Here is a 21,831-nt window from a genome sequence, read left to right on the forward strand (position 1 = left end):
GGGGTTAGGTTTAGATTTGGGGTTAGGGGTTGGGGTTAGGGGTTGGGGTCAGGGGATTGGGTTAGCTTTAGATTTGGGGTTAGGTTTAGATTTGGGGTTAGGTTTATATTTGGGGATAAGGGTTGGGGTTAGGGGTTGGCGTTAGGGGTTGGGGTTAGGTGTGATTTGGGGTTAGGTTTGGATTTGGGGTTAGGGGTTGGGGTTAGGTTTAGATTTGGGATTAGATTTAGATTCAGGGTTAGGGGTTGGTGTTAGGTTTAGACTTGGGGTTAGGTTTAGATTTGGGGTTAGGAGTTGGGGTTAGGTTTAGATTTGGGGTTAGGTTTAGAATTGGGGTTAGGGGTTGAGGTTAGGTTTAGATTTAGCGTTAGGTTTAGATTTGGGGTTAGGGGTTGGGGTTAGGTTTAGATTTGGGGTTAGGGCTTGGGGTTAGGTTTAGATTTGGGGTTAGGTTTAGATTTAGGTTTGGGGTTGGGGTTAGGGGTTGGGGTTAGGTTTAGATTTGGTGTTAGGGGTTGGGGTTAGGTTTACATTAGGGGTTAGGGGTTGGGGTTCGGGGTTGGGGTTAGGGGTTGGGGTTAGGTTTAGATTTAAGGTTAGGGGTTGGGATTAGGTTTAGATTTAAGGTTAGTGGTTGGGATTAGGTTTAGATTCGGGGTTAGGGGTTGGGGTTAGGTTTAGATTTGGGGTTAGGTTTAGATTTGGGGTTAGGAGTTGGGGTTAGGTTTAGATTTGGGGTTAGGTTTATATTTGGGGATAAGGGTTGGGGTTAGGGGTTGGGATTAGGGGTTGGGGTTAGGTGTGATTTGGGGTTAGGTTTGGATTTGGGGTTAGGGGTTGGGGTTTTGTTTAGATTTGGGGTTATGTTTAAATTTGGGGTTAGGGTTTGGGGTTAGGTTAAGATTTGGGATTAGATTTAGATTCAGGGTTAGGGGTTGGGGTTAGGTTTAGATTTGGGGTTAGGGGTTGGGGTTAGGGGTTGGGGTCAGGGGATTGGGTTAGCTTTAGATTTGGGGTTAGGTTTAGATTTGGGGTTAGGTTTATATTTGGGGATAAGGGTTGGGGTTAGGGGTTGGCGTTAGGGGTTGGGGTTAGGTGTGATTTGGGGTTAGGTTTGGATTTGGGGTTAGGGGTTGGGGTTAGGTTTAGATTTGGGATTAGATTTAGATTCAGGGTTAGGGGTTGGTGTTAGGTTTAGACTTGGGGTTAGGTTTAGATTTGGGGTTAGGAGTTGGGGTTAGGTTTAGATTTGGGGTTAGGTTTAGAATTGGGGTTAGGGGTTGAGGTTAGGTTTAGATTTAGCGTTAGGTTTAGATTTGGGGTTAGGGGTTGGGGTTAGGTTTAGATTTGGGGTTAGGGCTTGGGGTTAGGTTTAGATTTGGGGTTAGGTTTAGATTTAGGTTTGGGGTTGGGGTTAGGGGTTGGGGTTAGGTTTAGATTTGGTGTTAGGGGTTGGGGTTAGGTTTACATTAGGGGTTAGGGGTTGGGGTTCGGGGTTGGGGTTAGGGGTTGGGGTTAGGTTTAGATTTAAGGTTAGGGGTTGGGATTAGGTTTAGATTTAAGGTTAGTGGTTGGGATTAGGTTTAGATTTGGGTTTAGGGGTAGGGTTTAGGGGTTGGGGTTAGGTTTAGATTTGGGGTTAGGGGTTGGGGTTAGGGGTTGGGGTTAGGTTTAGATTTGGGGTTAGGTTTAGATTTGGGGTTAGGGGTTGGGGTTAGGTTTATATTTGGGGTTAGGTTTAGATTTGGGGTTAGGGGTTGGGATAAGGTTTAGATTTGGGTGTAGGTTTAGGTTTGGGTTTAGGCTTTGGGGTTAGGTTTAGATTTGGGGTTAGGTTTAGATTTGGGTTTAGGTTTTGATTTGGGGTTAGGTGTTGAGGTTAGGTTTAGATTTGGGTTTAGGTGTTGGGGTTAGGTTTAGATTTGGGTTAGGGGTTGGAGTTAGGTTTAGATTTGGGGTTAGGTTTAGATTTGGGGTTAGGTTTAGATTTAGGGTTAGGTTTAGATTTAGGGTTAGGTGTTGGGGTTAGGTTTAGATTTGGGGTTAGGTTTAGATTTGGGGTTTAGATTTGGGGTTAGGTTTAGATTTGGGGTTAGGTTTAGATTTGGGTTTAGGGGTTGGGGTTAGGGGTTAGGGTTAGGTTTAGATTTGGGGTTAGGGGTTGGGGTTAGGGGTTGGGGTCAGGGGTTTGGGTTAGCTTTAGATTTGGGGTTAGGTTTATATTTGGGGTTAAGGGTTGGGATTAGGGATTGGGGTTAGGGGTTGGGGTTAGGTTTGATTTGGGGTTAGGTTTGGATTTGGGATTAGGTTTAGATTCGGGGTTAGGGGTTGGGGTTAGGTTTAGATTTGGGGTTAGGTTTAGATTTGGGGTTAGGAGTTGGGGTTAGGTTTAGATTTGGGGTTAGGTTTAGATTTGGGGTTAGGGGTTGAGGTTAGGTTTAGATTTAGCGTTAGGTTTCGATTTGGGGTTAGGGCTTGGGGTTAGGTTTATATTTGGGGTTAGGTTTAGATTTAGGGTTGGGGTTGGGGTTAGGGGTTGGGGTTAGGTTTAGATTTGGGGTTAGGGGTTGGGGTTAGGGGTTGGGGTTAGGTTTAGATTTGGGGTTAGGGGTTGGGGTTCGGGGTTGGGGTTAGGGATTGGGATTAGGTTTAGATTTGGGAGTAGGTTTAGATTTGGGGTTAGGGCTTGGGGTTAGGTTTAGATTTGGGGTTAGGTTTAGATTTGGGATTGGGGTTGGGGTTAGGGGTTGGGGTTAGGTTTAGATTTGGGGTTAGGGTTTGGGATTAGGTTTAGATTTGGGAGTAGGTTTAGATTTGGGTTTAGGGGTTGAGGTTAGGTTTAGATTTAGCGTTAGGTTTAGATTTGGGGTTAGGGGTTGTGGTTAGGGGTGGGGTTAGGTTACATTTGGGGTTAGGGGTTGGGGTTCGGGGTTGGGGTTAGGGGTTGGGGTTAGGTTTAGATTTGGGGTTAGGGGTTGGGATTAGGTTTAGATTTGGGAGTAGGTTTAGTTTTGGGGTTAGGTTTAGATTTGGGTTTAGGGGTTGGGGTTAGGGGTTAGGGTTAGGTTTAGATTTGGGGTTAGGGGTTGGGGTTAGGGGTTGGGGTCAGGGGTTTGGGTTAGCTTTAGATTTGGGGTTAGGTTTAGATTTGGGTTTTGGGGTTGGGGTTAGGGGTTAGGGTTAGGTTTAGATTTGGGGTTAGGGGTTGGGGTTAGGGGTTGGGGTCAGGGGTTTGGGTTAGCTTTAGATTTGGGGTTAGGTTTAGATTTGGGGTTAGGTTTGTATTTGGGGATAAGGGTTGGGGTTAGGGGTTGGGGTTAGGGGTTGGGGTTAGGTGTGATTTGGGGTTAGGTTTGGATTTGGGGTTAGGGGTTGGGGTTTTGTTTAGATTTGGGGTTATGTTTAAATTTGGGGTTAGGGTTTTGGGTTAGGTTTAGATTTGGGATTAGATTTAGATTCAGGGTTAGGGGTTGGGGTTAGGTTTAGACTTGGGGTTAGGTTTAGATTTGGGGTTAGGATTTGGGGTTAGGTTTAGATTTGGGGTTAGGTTTAGAATTGGGGTTAGGGGTTGAGGTTAGGTTTAGATTTAGCGTTAGGTTTAGATTTGGGGTTAGGGGTTGGGGTTAGGTTTAGATTTGGGGTTAGGGCTTGGGGTTAGGTTTAGATTTGGGGTTAGGTTTAGATTTAGGGTTGGGGTTGGGGTTAGGAGTTGGGGTTAGGTTTAGATTTGGGGTTAGGGGTTGGGGTTAGGGGTTGGGGTTAGGTTTACATTAGGGGTTAGGGGTTGGGGTTCGGGGTTGGGGTTAGAGGTTGGGGTTAGGTTTAGATATGGGGTTAGGGGTTGGGATTAGGTTTAGATTTGGGATTAGGTTTATATTTGGGGTTTAGATTTGGGGTTAGGTTTAGATTTGGGTTTAGGGGTAGGGGTTAAGGGTTGGGGTTAGGTTTATATTTGGGGTTAGGGGTTGGGGTTAGGGGTTGGGGTTAGGGGTTGGGCTTAGGGGTTGGGGTTAGGTTTAGATTTGGGGTTAGGTTTAGATTTGGGTTTTGGGGTTGGGGTTAGGGGTTAGGGTTAGGTTTAGATTTGGGGTTAGGGGTTGGGGTTAGGGGTTGGGGTCAGGGGTTTGGGTTAGCTTTAGATTTGGGGTTAGGTTTAGATTTGGGGTTAGGTTTGTATTTGGGGATAAGGGTTGGGGATAGGGGTTGGGGTTAGGGGTTGGGGTTAGGTGTGATTTGGGGTTAGGTTTGGATTTGGGGTTAGGGGTTGGGGTTTTGTTTAGATTTGGGGTTATGTTTAAATTTGAGGTTAGGGTTTTGGGTTAGGTTTAGATTTGGGATTAGATTTAGATTTAGGGTTAGGGGTTGGGGTTAGGTTTAGACTTGGGGTTAGGTTTAGATTTGGGGTTAGGATTTGGGGTTAGGTTTAGATTTGGGGTTAGGTTTAGAATTGGGGTTAGGGGTTGAGGTTAGGTTTAGATTTAGCGTTAGGTTTAGATTTGGGGTTAGGGGTTGGGGTTAGGTTTAGATTTGGGGTTAGGGCTTGGGGTTAGGTTTAGATTTGGGGTTAGGTTTAGATTTAGGGTTGGGGTTGGGGTTAGGAGTTGGGGTTAGGTTTAGATTTGGGGTTAGGGGTTGGGGTTAGGGGTTGGGGTTAGGTTTACATTAGGGGTTAGGGGTTGGGGTTCGGGGTTGGGGTTAGAGGTTGGGGTTAGGTTTAGATATGGGGTTAGGGGTTGGGATTAGGTTTAGATTTGGGATTAGGTTTATATTTGGGGTTTAGATTTGGGGTTAGGTTTAGATTTGGGTTTAGGTGTAGGGGTTAAGGGTTGGGGTTAGGTTTATATTTGGGGTTAGGGGTTGGGGTTAGGGGTTGGGGTTAGGGGTTGGGCTTAGGGGTTGGGGTTAGGTTTAGATTTGGGGTTAGGTTTAGATTTGGGGTTAGGGGTTGGGGTTAGGTTTATATTTGGGGTTAGGTTTAGATTTGGGGTTAGGGGTTGGGATAAGGTTTAGATTTGGGTGTAGGTTTAGGTTTGGGTTTAGGGGTTGGGGTTAGGTTTAGATTTGGGGTTAGGTTTTGATTTGGGGTTAGGGGTTGAGGTTAGGTTTAGATTTGGGTTTAGGTGTTGGGGTTAGGTTTAGATTTGGGGTTAGGTTTAGATTTGGGTTAGGGGTTGGAGTTAGGTTTAGATTTGGGGTTAGGTTTAGATTTGGGGTTAGGTTTAGATTTAGGGTTAGGTTTAGATTTAGGGTTAGGTGTTGGGGTTAGGTTTAGATTTGGGGTTAGGTTTAGATTTGGGGTTTAGATTTGGGGTTAGGTTTAGATTTGGGTTTAGGGGTTGGGGTTAGGGGTTAGGGTTAGGTTTAGATTTGGGGTTAGGGGTTGGGGTTAGGGGTTGGGGTCAGGGGTTTGGGTTAGCTTTAGATTTGGGGTTAGGTTTAGATTTGGGGTTAGGTTTATATTTGGGGTTAAGGGTTGGGGTTAGGGGTTGGGGTTAGGGGTTGGGGTTAGGTTTGATTTGGGGTTAGGTTTGGATTTGGGATTAGGTTTAGATTTGGGGTTAGGGGTTGGGGTTAGGTTTAGATTTGGGGTTAGGTTTAGATTTGGGGTTAGGAGTTGGGGTTAGGTTTAGATTTGGGGTTAGGTTTAGATTTGGGGTTAGGGGTTGAGGTTAGGTTTAGATTTAGCGTTAGGTTTAGATTTGGGGTTAGGGGTTGGGGTTAGGTTTAGATTTGGGGTTAGGTTTAGATTTAGGTTTGGGGTTGGGGTTAGGGGTTGGGGTTAGGTTTAGATTTGGGGTTAGGGGTTGGGGTTAGGGGTTGGGGTTAGGTTTAGATTTGGGGTTAGGGGTTGGGGTTCGGGGTTGGGGTTACGGATTGGGATTAGGTTTAGATTTGGGAGTAGGTTTAGATTTGGGGTTAGGGCTTGGGGTTAGGTTTAGATTTGGGGTTAGGTTTAGATTTGGGGTTGGGGTTGGGGTTAGGTGTTGGGGTTAGGTTTAGATTTGGGGTTAGGGGTTGGGATTAGGTTTAGATTTGGGAGTAGGTTTAGATTTGGGGTTAGGGGTTGAGGTTAGGTTTAGATTTAGCGTTAGGTTTAGATTTGGGTTTAGGGGTTGGGGTTAGGGGTTGGGGTTAGGTTACATTTGGGGTTAGGGGTTGGGGTTCGGGGTTGGGGTTAGGGGTTGGGGTTAGGTTTAGATTTGGGGTTAGGGGTTGGGATTAGGTTTAGATTTGGGAGTAGGTTTAGATTTGGGGTTAGGTTTAGATTTGGGTTTAGGGGTTGGGGTTAGGGGTTAGGGTTAGGTTTAGATTTGGGGTTAGGGGTTGGGGTTAGGGGTTGGGGTCAGGGGTTAGGGTTAGCTTTAGATTTGGGGTTAGGTTTAGATTTGGGGTTACGTTTATATTTGGGGTTAAGGGTTGGGGTTAGGGGTTGGGGTTAGGGGTTGGGGTTAGGTTTGATTTGGGGTTAGGTTTGGATTTGGGATTAGGTTTAGATTCGGGGTTAGGGGTTGGGGTTAGGGGTTGGAGTCAGGGGTTTGGGTTAGCTTTAGATTTGGGGTTAGGTTTAGATTTGGGTTTTGGGGTTGGGGTTAGGGGTTAGGGTTAGGTTTAGATTTGGGGTTAGGGGTTGGGGTTAGGGGTTGGGGTCAGGGGTTTGGGTTAGCTTTAGATTTGGGGTTAGGTTTAGATTTGGGGTTAGGTTTATATTTGGGGATAAGGGTTGGGGTTAGGGGTTGGGGTTAGGGGTTGGGGTTAGGTGTGATTTGGGGTTAGGTTTGGATTTGGGGTTAGGGGTTGGGGTTTTGTTTAGATTTGGGGTTATGTTTAAATTTGGGGTTAGGGTTTGGGGTTAGGTTTAGATTTGGGATTAGATTTAGATTCAGGGTTAGGGGTTGGGGTTAGGTTTAGACTTGGGGTTAGGTTTAGATTTGGGGTTAGGAGTTGGGGTTAGGTTTAGATTTGGGGTTAGGTTTAGAATTGGGGTTAGGGGTTGAGGTTAGGTTTAGATTTAGCGTTCGGTTTAGATTTGGGGTTAGGGGTTGGGGTTAGGTTTAGATTTGGGGTTAGGGCTTGGGGTTAGGTTTAGATTTGGGGTTAGGTTTAGATTTAGGTTTGGGGTTGGGGTTAGGGGTTGGGGTTAGGTTTAGATTTGGGGTTAGGGGTTGGGGTTAGGGGTTGGGGTTAGGTTTACATTAGGGGTTAGGGGTTGGGGTTCGGGGTTGGGGTTAGAGGTTGGGGTTAGGTTTAGATTTGGGGTTAGGGGTTGGGATTAGGTTTAGATTTGGGATTAGGTTTATATTTGGGGTTTAGATTTGGGGTTAGGTTTAGATTTGGGTTTAGGGGTAGGGGTTAGGGGTTGGGGTTAGGTTTATATTTGGGGTTAGGGGTTGGGGTTAGGGGTTGGGCTTAGGGGTTGGGATTAGGGGTTGGGGTTAGGTTTAGATTTGGGATTAGGTTTATATTTGGGGTTTAGATTTGGGGTTAGGTTTAGATTTGGGTTTAGGGGTAGGGGTTAGGGGTTGGGGTTAGGTTTATATTTGGGGTTAGGGGTTGGGGTTAGGGGTTGGGCTTAGGGGTTGGGCTTAGGGGTTGGGGTTAGGTTTAGATTTGGGGTTAGATTTAGATTTGGGGTTAGGGGTTGGGGTTAGGTTTATATTTGGGGTTAGGTTTAGATTTGGGGTTAGGGGTTGGGATAAGGTTTAGATTTGGGTGTAGGTTTAGGTTTGGGTTTAGGGGTTGGGGTTAGGTTTAGATTTGGGGTTAGGTTTTGATTTGGGGTTAGGGGTTGAGGTTAGGTTTAGATTTGGGTTTAGGTGTTGGGGTTAGGTTTAGATTTGGGGTTAGGTTTAGATTTGGGTTAGGGGTTGGAGTTAGGTTTAGATTTGGGGTTAGGTTTAGATTTGGGGTTAGGTTTAGATTTAGGGTTAGGTTTAGATTTAGGGTTAGGTGTTGGGGTTAGGTTTAGATTTGGGGTTAGGGGTTGGGATTAGGTTTAGATTTGGGAGTAGGTTTAGATTTGGGGTTAGGGGTTGGGGTTAGGGGTTAGGGTTAGGTTTAGATTTGGGGTTAGGGGTTGGGGTTAGGGGTTGGGGTCAGGGGTTTGGGTTAGCTTTAGATTTGGGGTTAGGTTTAGATTTGTGGTTAGGTTTATATTTGGGGTTAAGGGTTGGGGTTAGGGGTTGGGGTTAGGGGTTGGGGTTAGGTTTGATTTGGGGTTAGGTTTGGATTTGGGATTAGGTTTAGATTTGGGGTTAGGGGTTGGGGTTAGGTTTAGATTTGGGGTTAGGGGTTGAGGTTAGGTTTAGATTTAGCGTTAGGTTTAGATTTGGGGTTAGGGGTTGGGGTTAGGTTTAGATTTGGGGTTAGGGCTTGGGGTTAGGTTTAGATTTGGGGTTAGGTTTAGATTTAGGTTTGGGGTTGGGGTTAGGGGTTGGGGTTAGGTTTAGATTTGGGGTTAGGGGTTGGGGTTAGGGGTTGGGGTTAGGTTTAGATTTGGGGTTAGGGGTTGGGGTTCGGGGTTGGGGTTACGGATTGGGATTAGGTTTAGATTTGGGAGTAGGTTTAGATTTGGGGTTAGGGCTTGGGGTTAGGTTTAGATTTGGGGTTAGGTTTAGATTTGGGGTTGGGGTTGGGGTTAGGGGTTGGGGTTAGGTTTAGATTTGGGGTTAGGGGTTGGGATTAGGTTTAGATTTGGGAGTAGGTTTAGATTTGGTGTTAGGGGTTGAGGTTAGGTTTAGATTTAGCGTTAGGTTTAGATTTGGGTTTAGGGGTTGGGGTTAGGGGTTGGGGTTAGGTTACATTTGGGGTTAGGGGTTGGGGTTAGGGGTTGGGGTCAGGGGTTTGGGTTAGCTTTAGATTTGGGGTTAGGTTTAGATTTGGGGTTAGGTTTGTATTTGGGGATAAGGGTTGGGGTTAGGGGTTGGGGTTAGGGGTTGGGGTTAGGTGTGATTTGGGGTTAGGTTTGGATTTGGGGTTAGGGGTTGGGGTTTTGTTTAGATTTGGGGTTATGTTTAAATTTGGGGTTAGGGTTTTGGGTTAGGTTTAGATTTGGGATTAGATTTAGATTCAGGGTTAGGGGTTGGGGTTAGGTTTAGACTTGGGGTTAGGTTTAGATTTGGGGTTAGGATTTGGGGTTAGGTTTAGATTTGGGGTTAGGTTTAGAATTGGGGTTAGGGGTTGAGGTTAGGTTTAGATTTAGCGTTAGGTTTAGATTTGGGGTTAGGGGTTGGGGTTAGGTTTAGATTTGGGGTTAGGGCTTGGGGTTAGGTTTAGATTTGGGGTTAGGTTTAGATTTAGGGTTGGGGTTGGGGTTAGGAGTTGGGGTTAGGTTTAGATTTGGGGTTAGGGGTTGGGGTTAGGGGTTGGGGTTAGGTTTACATTAGGGGTTAGGGGTTGGGGTTCGGGGTTGGGGTTAGAGGTTGGGGTTAGGTTTAGATATGGGGTTAGGGGTTGGGATTAGGTTTAGATTTGGGATTAGGTTTATATTTGGGGTTTAGATTTGGGGTTAGGTTTAGATTTGGGTTTAGGGGTAGGGGTTAAGGGTTGGGGTTAGGTTTATATTTGGGGTTAGGGGTTGGGGTTCGGGGTTGGGGTTAGGGCTTGGGGTTAGGTTTAGATTTGGGTTAGGGGTTGGGATTAGGTTTAGATTTGGGATTAGGTTTAGATTTGGGTTTAGGGGTAGGGGTTAGGGGTTGGGGTTAGGTTTAGATTTGTGATTAGGGGTTGGGATTAGGTTTAGATTTGGGATTAGGTTTAGATTTGGGTTTAGGGGTAGGGGTTAGGGGTTGGGGTTAGGTTTAGATTTGGGGTTAGGGGTTGGGGTTAGGGGTTGGGGTTAGGGGTTGGGGTTAGGTTTAGATTTGGGGTTAGGTTTAGATTTGGGGTTAGGTTTAGATTTGGGGTTAGGGGTTGGGGTTAGGTTTAGATTTGGGGTTAGGTTTAGATTTGGGGTTAGGGGTTGGGATAAGGTTTAGATTTGGGTGTAGGTTTAGGTTTGGGTTTAGGGGTTGGGGTTAGGTTTAGATTTGGGGTTAGGTTTTGATTTGGGGTTAGGGGTTGAGGTTAGGTTTAGATTTGGGTTTAGGTGTTGGGGCTAGGTTTAGATTTGGGGTTAGGTTTAGATTTGGGTTAGGGGTTGGAGTTAGGTTTAGATTTGGGGTTAGGTTTAGATTTGGGGTTAGGTGTTGGGGTTAGGTTTAGATTTGGGGTTAGGTTTAGATTTGGGGTTTAGATTTGGGGTTAGGTTTAGATTTGGGGTTAGGGGTTGGGGTTAGGGATTAGGGTTAGGTTTAGATTTGGGGTTAGGGGTTGGGGTTAGGGGTTGGGGTCAGGGGTTTGGGTTAGCTTTAGATTTGGGGTTACGTTTATATTTGGGGTTAAGGGTTGGGGTTAGGGGTTGGGGTTAGGGGTTGGGGTTAGGTTTGATTTGGGGTTAGGTTTGGATTTGGGATTAGGTTTAGATTCGGGGTTAGGGGTTGGGGTTAGGTTTAGATTTGGGGTTAGGTTTAGATTTGGGGTTAGGAGTTGGGGTTAGGTTTAGATTTGGGGTTAGGTTTAGATTTGGGGTTAGGGGTTGAGGTTAGGTTTAGATTTAGCGTTAGGTTTAGATTTGGGGTTAGGGGTTGGGGTTAGGGGTTGGGGTTAGGTTACATTTAGGGTTAGGGGTTGGGGTTCGGGGTTGGGGTTAGGGGTTGGGGTTAGGTTTAGATTTGGGGTTAGGGGTTGGGATTAGGTTTAGATTTGGGAGTAGGTTTAGATTTGGGGTTAGGTTTAGATTTGGGTTTAGGAGTTGGGGTTAGGGGTTAGGGTTAGGTTTAGATTTGGGGTTAGGGGTTGGGGTTAGGGGTTGGGGTCAGGGGTTTGGGTTAGCTTTAGATTTGGGGTTAGGTTTAGATTTGGGGTTAGGTTTATATTTGGGGTTAAGGGTTGGGGTTAGGGCTTGGGGTTAGGGGTTGGGGTTAGGTTTGATTTGGGGTTAGGTTTGGATTTGGGATTAGGTTTAGATTCGGGGTTAGGGGTTGGGGTTAGGTTTAGATTTGGGGTTAGGTTTAGATTTGGGGTTAGGAGTTGGGGTTAGGTTTAGATTTAGGGTTACGTTTAGATTTGGGGTTAGGGGTTGAGGTTAGGTTTAGATTTAGCGTTAGGTTTAGATTTGGGGTTAGGGGTTGGGGTTAGGTTTAGATTTGGGGTTAGGGCTTGGGGTTAGGTTTAGATTTGGGGTTAGATTTATATTTGGGGTTTCGATTTGGGGTTAGGTTTAGATTTGGGTTTAGGGGTTGGGGTTAGGGGTTGGGGTTAGGTTTAGATTTGGGGTTAGGGGTTGGGGTTAGGTTTAGATTTGGGGTTAGGGCTTGGGGTTAGGTTTAGATTTGAGGTTAGGTTTAGATTTGGGGTTGGGGTTGGGGTTATGGGTTGGGGTTAGGTTTAGATTTGGGGTTAGGGGTTGGGATTAGGTTTAGATTTGGGAGTAGGTTTAGATTTGGGGTTAGGGGTTGAGGTTAGGTTTACATTTAGCGTTAGGTTTAGATTTGGGGTTAGGGGTTGGGGTTAGGGGTTGGGGTTAGGTTACATTTGGGGTTAGGGGTTGGGGTTCGGGGTTGGGGTTAGGGGTTGGGGTTAGGTTTAGATTTGGGGTTAGGGGTTGGGATTAGGTTTAGATTTGGGAGTAGGTTTAGATTTGGGGATAGGTTTAGATTTGGGTTTAGGGGTTGGGGTTAGGGGTTAGGGTTAGGTTTAGATTTGGGGTTAGGGGTTGGGGTTAGGGGTTGGGGTCAGGGGTTTGGGTTAGCTTTAGATTTGGGGTTAGGTTTAGATTTGGGTTTTGGGGTTGGGGTTAGGGGTTAGGGTTAGGTTTAGATTTGGGGTTAGGGGTTGGGGTTAGGGGTTGGGGTCAGGGGTTTGGCTTAGCTTTAGATTTGGGGTTAGCTTTAGATTTGGGGTTAGGTTTATATTTGGGGTTAAGGGTTGGGGTTAGGGGTTGGGGTTAGGGGTTGGGGTTAGGTGTGATTTGGGGTTAGGTTTGGATTTAGGGTTAGGGGTTGGGGTTTTGTTTAGATTTGGGGTTATGTTTAAATTTGGGGTTAGGGTTTGGGGTTAGGTTTAGATTTGGGATTAGATTTAGATTCAGGGTTAGGGGTTGGTGTTAGGTTTAGACTTGGGGTTAGGTTTAGATTTGGGGTTAGGAGTTGGGGTTAGGTTTAGATTTGGGGTTAGGTTTAGAATTGGGGTTAGGGGTTGAGGTTAGGTTTAGATTTAGCGTTAGGTTTAGATTTGGGGTTAGGGGTTGGGGTTAGGTTTAGATTTGGGGTTAGGGCTTGGGGTTAGGTTTAGATTTGGGGTTAGGTTTAGATTTAGGGTTGGGGTTGGGGTTAGGGGTTGGGGTTAGGTTTAGATTTGGGGTTAGGGGTTGGGGTTAGGGGTTGGGGTTAGGTTTACATTAGGGGTTAGGGGTTGGGGTTCGGGGTTGGGGTTAGGGGTTGGGGTTAGGTTTAGATTTGGGGTTAGGGGTTGGGATTAGGTTTAGATTTGGGATTAGGTTTAGATTTGGGTTTAGGGGTAGGGGTTAGGGGTTGGGGTTAGGTTTAGATTTGGGGTTAGGGGTTGGGGTTAGGGGTTGGGGTTAGGGGTTGGGGTTAGGGGTTGGGGTTAGGTTTAGATTTGGGGTTAGGTTTAGATTTGGGGTTAGGGGTTGGGGTTAGGTTTATATTTGGGGTTAGGTTTAGATTTGGGGTTAGGGGTTGGGATAAGGTTTAGATTTGGGTGTAGGTTTAGGTTTGGGTTTAGGGGTTGAGGTTAGGTTTAGATTTGGGTTTAGGTGTTGGGGTTAGGTTTAGATTTGGGGTTAGGTTTAGATTTGGGTTAGGGGTTGGAGTTAGGTTTAGATTTGGGGTTAGGTTTAGATTTGGGTTAGGGGTTGGAGTTAGGTTTAGATTTGGGGTTAGGTTTAGATTTGGGGTTAGGTGTTGGGGTTAGGTTTAGATTTGGGGTTAGGTTTAGATTTGGGGTTTAGATTTGGGGTTAGGTTTAGATTTGGGTTTAGGGGTTGGGGTTAGGGATTAGGGTTAGGTTTAGATTTGGGGTTAGGGGTTGGGGTTAGGGGTTGGGGTCAGGGGTTTGGGTTAGCTTTAGATTTGGGGTTACGTTTATATTTGGGGTTAAGGGTTGGGGTTAGGGGTTGGGGTTAGGGGTTGGGGTTAGGTTTGATTTGGGGTTAGGTTTGGATTTGGGATTAGGTTTAGATTCGGGGTTAGGGGTTGGGGTTAGGTTTAGATTTGGGGTTAGGTTTAGATTCGGGGTTAGGAGTTGGGGTTAGGTTTAGATTTGGGGTTAGGTTTAGATTTGGGGTTAGGGGTTGAGGTTAGGTTTAGATTTAGCGTTAGGTTTAGATTTGGGGTTAGGAGTTGGGGTTAGGTTTAGATTTGGGGTTAGGTTTAGAATTGGGGTTAGGGGTTGAGGTTAGGTTTAGATTTAGCGTTAGGTTTAGATTTGGGGTTAGGAGTTGGGGTTAGGTTTAGATTTGGGGTTAGGGGTTGGTGTTAGGTTTAGACTTGGGGTTAGGTTTAGATTTGGGGTTAGGAGTTGGGGTTAGGTTTAGATTTGGGGTTAGGTTTAGAATTGGGGTTAGGGGTTGAGGTTAGGTTTAGATTTAGCGTTAGGTTTAGATTTGGGATTAGGGGTTGGGGTTACGTTTAGATTTGGGGTTAGGGCTTGGGGTTAGGTTTAGATTTGGGGTTAGGTTTAGATTTAGGGTTGGGGTTGGGGTTAGGGGTTGGGGTTAGGTTTAGATTTGGGGTTAGGGGTTGGGGTTAGGGGTTGGGGTTAGGTTTACATTAGGGGTTAGGGGTTGGGGTTCGGGGTTGGGGTTAGGGGTTGGGGTTAGGTTTAGATTTGGGGTTAGGGGTTGGGATTAGGTTTAGATTTGGGATTAGGTTTAGATTTGGGTTTAGGGGTAGGGGTTAGGGGTTGGGGTTAGGTTTAGATTTGGGGTTAGGGGTTGGGGTTAGGGGTTGGGGTTAGGGGTTGGGGTTAGGTTTAGATTTGGGGTTAGGTTTAGATTTGGGGTTAGGGGTTGGGGTTAGGTTTATATTTGGGGTTAGGTTTAGATTTGGGGTTAGGGGTTGGGATAAGGTTTAGATTTGGGTGTAGGTTTAGGTTTGGGTTTAGGGGTTGGGGTTAGGTTTAGATTTGGGGTTAGGTTTTGATTTGGGGTTAGGGGTTGAGGTTAGGTTTAGATTTGGGTTTAGGTGTTGGGGTTAGGTTTAGATTTGGGGTTAGGTTTAGATTTGGGTTAGGGGTTGGAGTTAGGTTTAGATTTGGGGTTAGGTTTAGATTTGGGGTTAGGTGTTGGGGTTAGGTTTAGATTTGGGGTTAGGTTTAGATTTGGGGTTTAGATTTGGGGTTAGGTTTAGATTTGGCTTTAGGGGTTGGGGTTAGGGATTAGGGTTAGGTTTAGATTTGGGGTTAGGGGTTGGGGTTAGGGGTTGGGGTCAGGGGTTTGGGTTAGCTTTAGATTTGGGGTTACGTTTATATTTGGGGTTAAGGGTTGGGGTTAGGGGTTGGGGTTAGGGGTTGGGGTTAGGTTTGATTTGGGGTTAGGTTTGGATTTGGGATTAGGTTTAGATTCGGGGTTAGGGGTTGGGGTTAGGTTTAGATTTGGGGTTAGGTTTAGATTTGGGGTTAGGAGTTGGGGTTAGGTTTAGATTTGGGGTTAGGTTTAGATTTGGGGTTAGGGGTTGAGGTTAGGTTTAGATTTAGCGTTAGGTTTAGATTTGGGGTTAGGGGTTGGGGTTAGGTTTAGATTTGGGGTTAGGGCTTGGGGTTAGGTTTAGATTTGGGGTTAGGTTTAGATTTAGGGTTGGGGTTGGGGTTAGGGGTTGGGGTTAGGTTTAGATTTGGGGTTAGGGGTTGGGGTTAGGGGTTGGGGTTAGGTTTAGATTTGGGGTTAGGGCTTGGGGTTCGGGGTTGGGGTTAGGGATTGGGATTAGGTTTAGATTTGGGAGTAGGTTTAGATTTGGGGTTAGGGCTTGGGGTTAGGTTTAGATTTGGGGTTGGGGTTGGGGTTAGGGGTTGGGGTTAGGTTTAGATTTGGGGTTAGGGGTTGGGATTAGGTTTAGATTTGGGAGTAGGTTTAGATTTGGGGTTAGGGGTTGAGGTTAGGTTTAGATTTAGCGTTAGGTTTAGATTTGGGGTTAGGGGTTGGGGTTAGGGGTTGGGGTGAGGTTACATTTGGGGTTAGGGGTTGGGGTTCGGGGTTGGGGTTAGGGGTTGGGGTTAGGTTTAGATTTGGGGTTAGGGGTTGGGATTAGGTTTAGATTTGGGAGTAGGTTTAGATTTGGTTAGGTTTAGATTTGGGTTTAGGGGTTGGGGTTAGGGGTTAGGGTTAGGTTTAGATTTGGGGTTAGGGGTTGGGGTTAGGGGTTGGGGTTAGGTTTACATTAGGGGTTAGGGGTTGGGGTTCGGGGTTGGGGTTAGGGTTTGGGGTTAGGTTTAGATTTGGGATTAGATTTAGATTCAGGGTTAGGGGTTGGTGTTAGGTTTAGACTTGGGGTTAGGTTTAGATTTGGGGTTAGGAGTTGGGGTTAGGTTTAGATTTGGGGTTAGGGGTTGAGGTTAGGTTTAGATTTAGCGTTAGGTTTAGATTTGGGGTTAGGGGTTGGGGTTAGGTTTAGATTTGGGGTTAGGGCTTGGGGTTAGGTTTAGATTTGGGGTTAGGTTTAGATTTAGGGTTGGGGTTGGGGTTAGGGGTTGGGGTTAGGTTTAGATTTGGGGTTAGGGGTTGGGGTTAGGGGTTGGGGTTAGGTTTACATTAGGGGTTAGGGGTTGGGGTTCGGGGTTGGGGTTAGGGGTTGGGGTTAGGTTTAGATTTGGGGTTAGGGGTTGGGATTAGGTTTAGATTTGGGATTAGGTTTAGATTTGGGTTTAGGGGTAGGGGTTAGGGGTTGGGGTTAGGTTTAGATTTGGGGTTAGGGGTTGGGGTTAGGGGTTGGGGTTAGGGGTTGGGGTTAGGGGTTGGGGTTAGGTTTAGATTTGGGGTTAGGTTTAGATTTGGGGTTAGGGGTTGGGGTTAGGTTTATATTTGGGGTTAGGTTTAGATTTGGGGTTAGGGGTTGGGATAAGGTTTAGATTTGGGTGTAGGTTTAGGTTTGGGTTTAGGGGTTGAGGTTAGGTTTAGATTTGGGTTTAGGTGTTGGGGTTAGGTTTAGATTTGGGGTTAGGTTTAGATTTGGGTTAGGGGTTGGAGTTAGGTTTAGATTTGGGGTTAGGTTTAGATTTGGGTTAGGGGTTGGAGTTAGGTTTAGATTTGGGGTTAGGTTTAGATTTGGGGTTAGGTGTTGGGGTTAGGTTTAGATTTGGGGTTTAGATTTGGGGTTAGGTTTAGATTTGGGTTTAGGGGTTGGGATTAGGGATTAGGGTTAGGTTTAGATTTGGGGTTAGGGGTTGGGGTTAGGGGTTGGGGTCAGGGGTTTGGGTTAGCTTTAGATTTGGGGTTACGTTTATATTTGGGGTTAAGGGTTGGGGTTAGGGTTTGGGGTTAGGGGTTGGGGTTAGGTTTGATTTGGGGTTAGGTTTGGATTTGGGATTAGGTTTAGATTCGGGGTTAGGGGTTGGGGTTAGGTTTAGATTTGGGGTTAGGTTTAGATTCGGGGTTAGGAGTTGGGGTTAGGTTTAGATTTGGGGTTAGGTTTAGATTTGGGGTTAGGGGTTGAGGTTAGGTTTAGATTTAGCGTTAGGTTTAGATTTGGGGTTAGGAGTTGGGGTTAGGTTTAGATTTGGGGTTAGGTTTAGAATTGGGGTTAGGGGTTGAGGTTAGGTTTAGATTTAGCGTTAGGTTTAGATTTGGGGTTAGGAGTTGGGGTTAGGTTTAGATTTGGGGTTAGGGGTTGGTGTTAGGTTTAGACTTGGGGTTAGGTTTAGATTTGGGGTTAGGAGTTGGGGTTAGGTTTAGATTTGGGGTTAGGTTTAGAATTGGGGTTAGGGGTTGAGGTTAGGTTTAGATTTAGCGTTAGGTTTAGATTTGGGGTTAGGGGTTGGGGTTACGTTTAGATTTGGGGTTAGGGCTTGGGGTTAGGTTTAGATTTGGGGTTAGGTTTAGATTTAGGGTTGGGGTTGGGGTTAGGGGTTGGGGTTAGGTTTAGATTTGGGGTTAGGGGTTGGGGTTAGGGGTTGGGGTTAGGTTTACATTAGGGGTTAGGGGTTGGGGTTCGGGGTTGGGGTTAGGGGTTGGGGTTAGGTTTAGATTTGGGGTTAGGGGTTGGGATTAGGTTTAGATTTGGGATTAGGTTTAGATTTGGGTTTAGGGGTAGGGGTTAGGGGTTGGGGTTAGGTTTAGATTTGGGGTTAGGGGTTGGGGTTAGGGGTTGGGGTTAGGGGTTGGGGTTAGGTTTAGATTTGGGGTTAGGTTTAGATTTGGGGTTAGGGGTTGGGGTTAGGTTTATATTTGGGGTTAGGTTTAGATTTGGGGTTAGGGGTTGGGATAAGGTTTAGATTTGGGTGTAGGTTTAGGTTTGGGTTTAGGGGTTGGGGTTAGGTTTAGATTTGGGGTTAGGTTTTGATTTGGGGTTAGGGGTTGAGGTTAGGTTTAGATTTGGGTTTAGGTGTTGGGGTTAGGTTTAGATTTGGGGTTAGGTTTAGATTTGGGTTAGGGGTTGGAGTTAGGTTTAGATTTGGGGTTAGGTTTAGATTTGGGGTTAGGTGTTGGGGTTAGGTTTAGATTTGGGGTTAGGTTTAGATTTGGGGTTTAGATTTGGGGTTAGGTTTAGATTTGGCTTTAGGGGTTGGGGTTAGGGATTAGGGTTAGGTTTAGATTTGGGGTTAGGGGTTGGGGTTAGGGGTTGGGGTCAGGGGTTTGGGTTAGCTTTAGATTTGGGGTTACGTTTATATTTGGGGTTAAGGGTTGGGGTTAGGGGTTGGGGTTAGGGGTTGGGGTTAGGTTTGATTTGGGGTTAGGTTTGGATTTGGGATTAGGTTTAGATTCGGGGTTAGGGGTTGGGGTTAGGTTTAGATTTGGGGTTAGGTTTAGATTTGGGGTTAGGAGTTGGGGTTAGGTTTAGATTTGGGGTTAGGTTTAGATTTGGGGTTAGGGGTTGAGGTTAGGTTTAGATTTAGCGTTAGGTTTAGATTTGGGGTTAGGGGTTGGGGTTAGGTTTAGATTTGGGGTTAGGGCTTGGGGTTAGGTTTAGATTTGGGGTTAGGTTTAGATTTAGGGTTGGGGTTGGGGTTAGGGGTTGGGGTTAGGTTTAGATTTGGGGTTAGGGGTTGGGGTTAGGGGTTGGGGTTAGGTTTAGATTTGGGGTTAGGGCTTGGGGTTCGGGGTTGGGGTTAGGGATTGGGATTAGGTTTAGATTTGGGAGTAGGTTTAGATTTGGGGTTAGGGCTTGGGGTTAGGTTTAGATTTGGGGTTGGGGTTGGGGTTAGGGGTTGGGGTTAGGTTTAGATTTGGGGTTAGGGGTTGGGATTAGGTTTAGATTTGGGAGTAGGTTTAGATTTGGGGTTAGGGGTTGAGGTTAGGTTTAGATTTAGCGTTAGGTTTAGATTTGGGGTTAGGGGTTGGGGTTAGGGGTTGGGGTGAGGTTACATTTGGGGTTAGGGGTTGGGGTTCGGGGTTGGGGTTAGGGGTTGGGGTTAGGTTTAGATTTGGGGTTAGGGGTTGGGATTAGGTTTAGATTTGGGAGTAGGTTTAGATTTGGTTAGGTTTAGATTTGGGTTTAGGGGTTGGGGTTAGGGGTTAGGGTTAGGTTTAGATTTGTGGTTAGGGGTTGGGGTTAGGGGTTGGGGTTAGGTTTACATTAGGGGTTAGGGGTTGGGGTTCGGGGTTGGGGTTAGGGGTTGGGGTTAGGTTTAGATTTGGGGTTAGGGGTTGGGATTAGGTTTAGATTTGGGATTAGGTTTAGATTTGGGTTTAGGGGTAGGGGTTAGGGGTTGGGGTTAGGTTTAGATTTGGGGTTAGGGGTTGGGGTTAGGGGTTGGGGTTAGGGGTTGGGGTTAGGTTTAGATTTGGGGTTAGGTTTAGATTTGGGGTTAGGGGTTGGGGTTAGGTTTATATTTGGGGTTAGGTTTAGATTTGGGGTTAGGGGTTGGGATAAGGTTTAGATTTGGGTGTAGGTTTAGGTTTGGGTTTAGGGGTTGGGGTTAGGTTTAGATTTGGGGTTAGGTTTTGATTTGGGGTTAGGGGTTGAGGTTAGGTTTAGATTTGGGTTTAGGTGTTGGGGTTAGGTTTAGATTTGGGGTTAGGTTTAGATTTGGGTTAGGGGTTGGAGTTAGGTTTAGATTTGGGGTTAGGTTTAGATTTGGGGTTAGGTGTTGGGGTTAGGTTTAGATTTGGGGTTAGGTTTAGATTTGGGGTTTAGATTTGGGGTTAGGTTTAGATTTGGGTTTAGGGGTTGGGGTTAGGGATTAGGGTTAGGTTTAGATTTGGGGTTAGGGGTTGGGGTTAGGGGTTGGGGTCAGGGGTTTGGGTTAGCTTTAGATTTGGGGTTACGTTTATATTTGGGGTTAAGGGTTGGGGTTAGGGGTTGGGGTTAGGGGTTGGGGTTAGGTTTGATTTGGGGTTAGGTTTGGATTTGGGATTAGGTTTAGATTCGGGGTTAGGGGTTGGGGTTAGGTTTAGATTTGGGGTTAGGTTTAGATTTGGGGTTAGGAGTTGGGGTTAGGTTTAGATTTGGGGTTAGGTTTAGATTTGGGGTTAGGGGTTGAGGTTAGGTTTAGATTTAGCGTTAGGTTTAGATTTGGGGTTAGGGGTTGGGGTTAGGTTTAGATTTGGGGTTAGGGCTTGGGGTTAGGTTTAGATTTGGGGTTAGGTTTAGATTTAGGGTTGGGGTTGGGGTTAGGGGTTGGGGTTAGGTTTAGATTTGGGGTTAGGGGTTGGGGTTAGGGGTTGGGGTTAGGTTTAGATTTGGGGTTAGGGCTTGGGGTTCAGGGTTGGGGTTAGGGATTGGGATTAGGTTTAGATTTGGGAGTAGGTTTAGATTTGGGGTTAGGGCTTGGGGTTAGGTTTAGATTTGGGGTTGGGGTTGGGGTTAGGGGTTGGGGTTAGGTTTAGATTTGGGGTTAGGGGTTGGGATTAGGTTTAGATTTGGGAGTAGGTTTAGATTTGGGGTTAGGGGTTGAGGTTAGGTTTAGATTTAGCGTTAGGTTTAGATTTGGGGTTAGGGGTTGGGGTTAGGGGTTGGGGTGAGGTTACATTTGGGGTTAGGGGTTGGGGTTCGGGGTTGGGGTTAGGGGTTGGGGTTAGGTTTAGATTTGGGGTTAGGGGTTGGGATTAGGTTTAGATTTGGGAGTAGGTTTAGATTTGGTTAGGTTTAGATTTGGGTTTAGGGGTTGGGGTTAGGGGTTAGGGTTAGGTTTAGATTTGGGGTTAGGGGTTGGGGTCAGGGGTTTGGGTTAGCTTTAGATTTGGGGTTAGGTTTAGATTTGGGGTTAGGTTTATATTTGGGGTTAAGGGTTGGGGTTAGGGGTTGGGGTTAGGGGTTGGGGTTAGGTTTGATTTGGGGTTAGGTTTGGATTTGGGATTAGGTTTAGATTCGGGGTTAGGGGTTGGGGTTAGGTTTAGATTTGGGGTTAGGTTTAGATTTGGGGTTAGGAGTTGGGGTTAGGTTTAGATTTGGGGTTAGGTTTATATTTGGGGATAAGGGTTGGGGTTAGGGGTTGGGGTTAGGGGTTGGGGTTAGGTGTGATTTGGGGTTAGGTTTGGATTTGGGGTTAGGGGTTGGGGTTTTGTTTAGATTTGGGGTTATGTTTAAATTTGGGGTTAGGGTTTGGGGTTAGGTTTAGATTTGGGATTAGATTTAGATTCAGGGTTAGGGGTTGGGATTAGGTTTAGATTTGGGCTTAGGGGTTGGGGTTAGGGGTTGGGGTCAGGGGTTTGGGTTAGCTTTACATTTGGGGTTAGGTTTAGATTTGGGGTTAGGTTTATATTTGCGGATAAGGGTTGGGGTTAGGGGTTGGGGTTAGGGGTTGGGGTTAGGTGTGATTTCGGGTTAGGTTTGGATTTGGGGTTAGGGGTTCGGGTTAGGTTTAGATTTGGGATTAGATTTAGATTCAGGGTTAGGGGTTGGTGTTAGGTTTAGACTTGGGCTTAGGTTTAGATTTGGGGTTCGGAGTTGGGGTTAGGTTTAGATTTGGGGTTAGGTTTAGAATTGGGGTTAGGGGTTGAGGTTAGGTTTAGATTTAGCGTTAGGTTTAGATTTGGGGTTAGGGGTTGGGGTTACGTTTAGATTTGGGGTTAGGGCTTGGGGTTAGGTTTAGATTTGGGGTTAGGTTTAGATTTAGGGTTGGGGTTGGGGTTAGGGGTTGGGGTTAGGTTTAGATTTGGGGTTAGGGGTTGGGGTTAGGGGTTGGGGTTAGGTTTACATTAGGGGTTAGGGGTTGGGGTTCGGGCTTGGGGTTAGGGGTTGGGGTTAGGTTTAGATTTGGTGTTAGGGGTTGGGGTTAGGTTTAGATTTGGGGTTAGGGGTTGGGGTTAGGGGTTGGGGTTAGGTTTAGATTTGGGGTTAGGTTTAGATTTGGGGTTAGGGGTTGGGGTTAGGTTTATATTTGGGGTTAGGTTTAGATTTGGGGTTAGGGGTTGGGATAAGGTTTAGATTTGGGTGTAGGTTTAGGTTTGGGTTTAGGGGTTGGGGTTAGGTTTAGATTTGAGGTTAGGTTTTGATTTGGGGTTAGGGGTTGAGGTTAGGTTTAGATTTGTGTTTAGGTGTTGGGGTTAGGTTTAGATTTGGGGTTAGGTTTAGATTTGGGTTAGGGGTTGGAGTTAGGTTTAGATTTGGGGTTAGGTTTAGATTTGGGGTTAGGTTTAGATTTAGGGTTAGGTTTAGATTTAGGGTTAGGTGTTGGGGT

Source organism: Patagioenas fasciata, chromosome W, assembly GCF_037038585.1.
Source record: "Patagioenas fasciata isolate bPatFas1 chromosome W, bPatFas1.hap1, whole genome shotgun sequence".
NCBI classification, from domain to species: Eukaryota; Metazoa; Chordata; class Aves; order Columbiformes; family Columbidae; genus Patagioenas; species Patagioenas fasciata.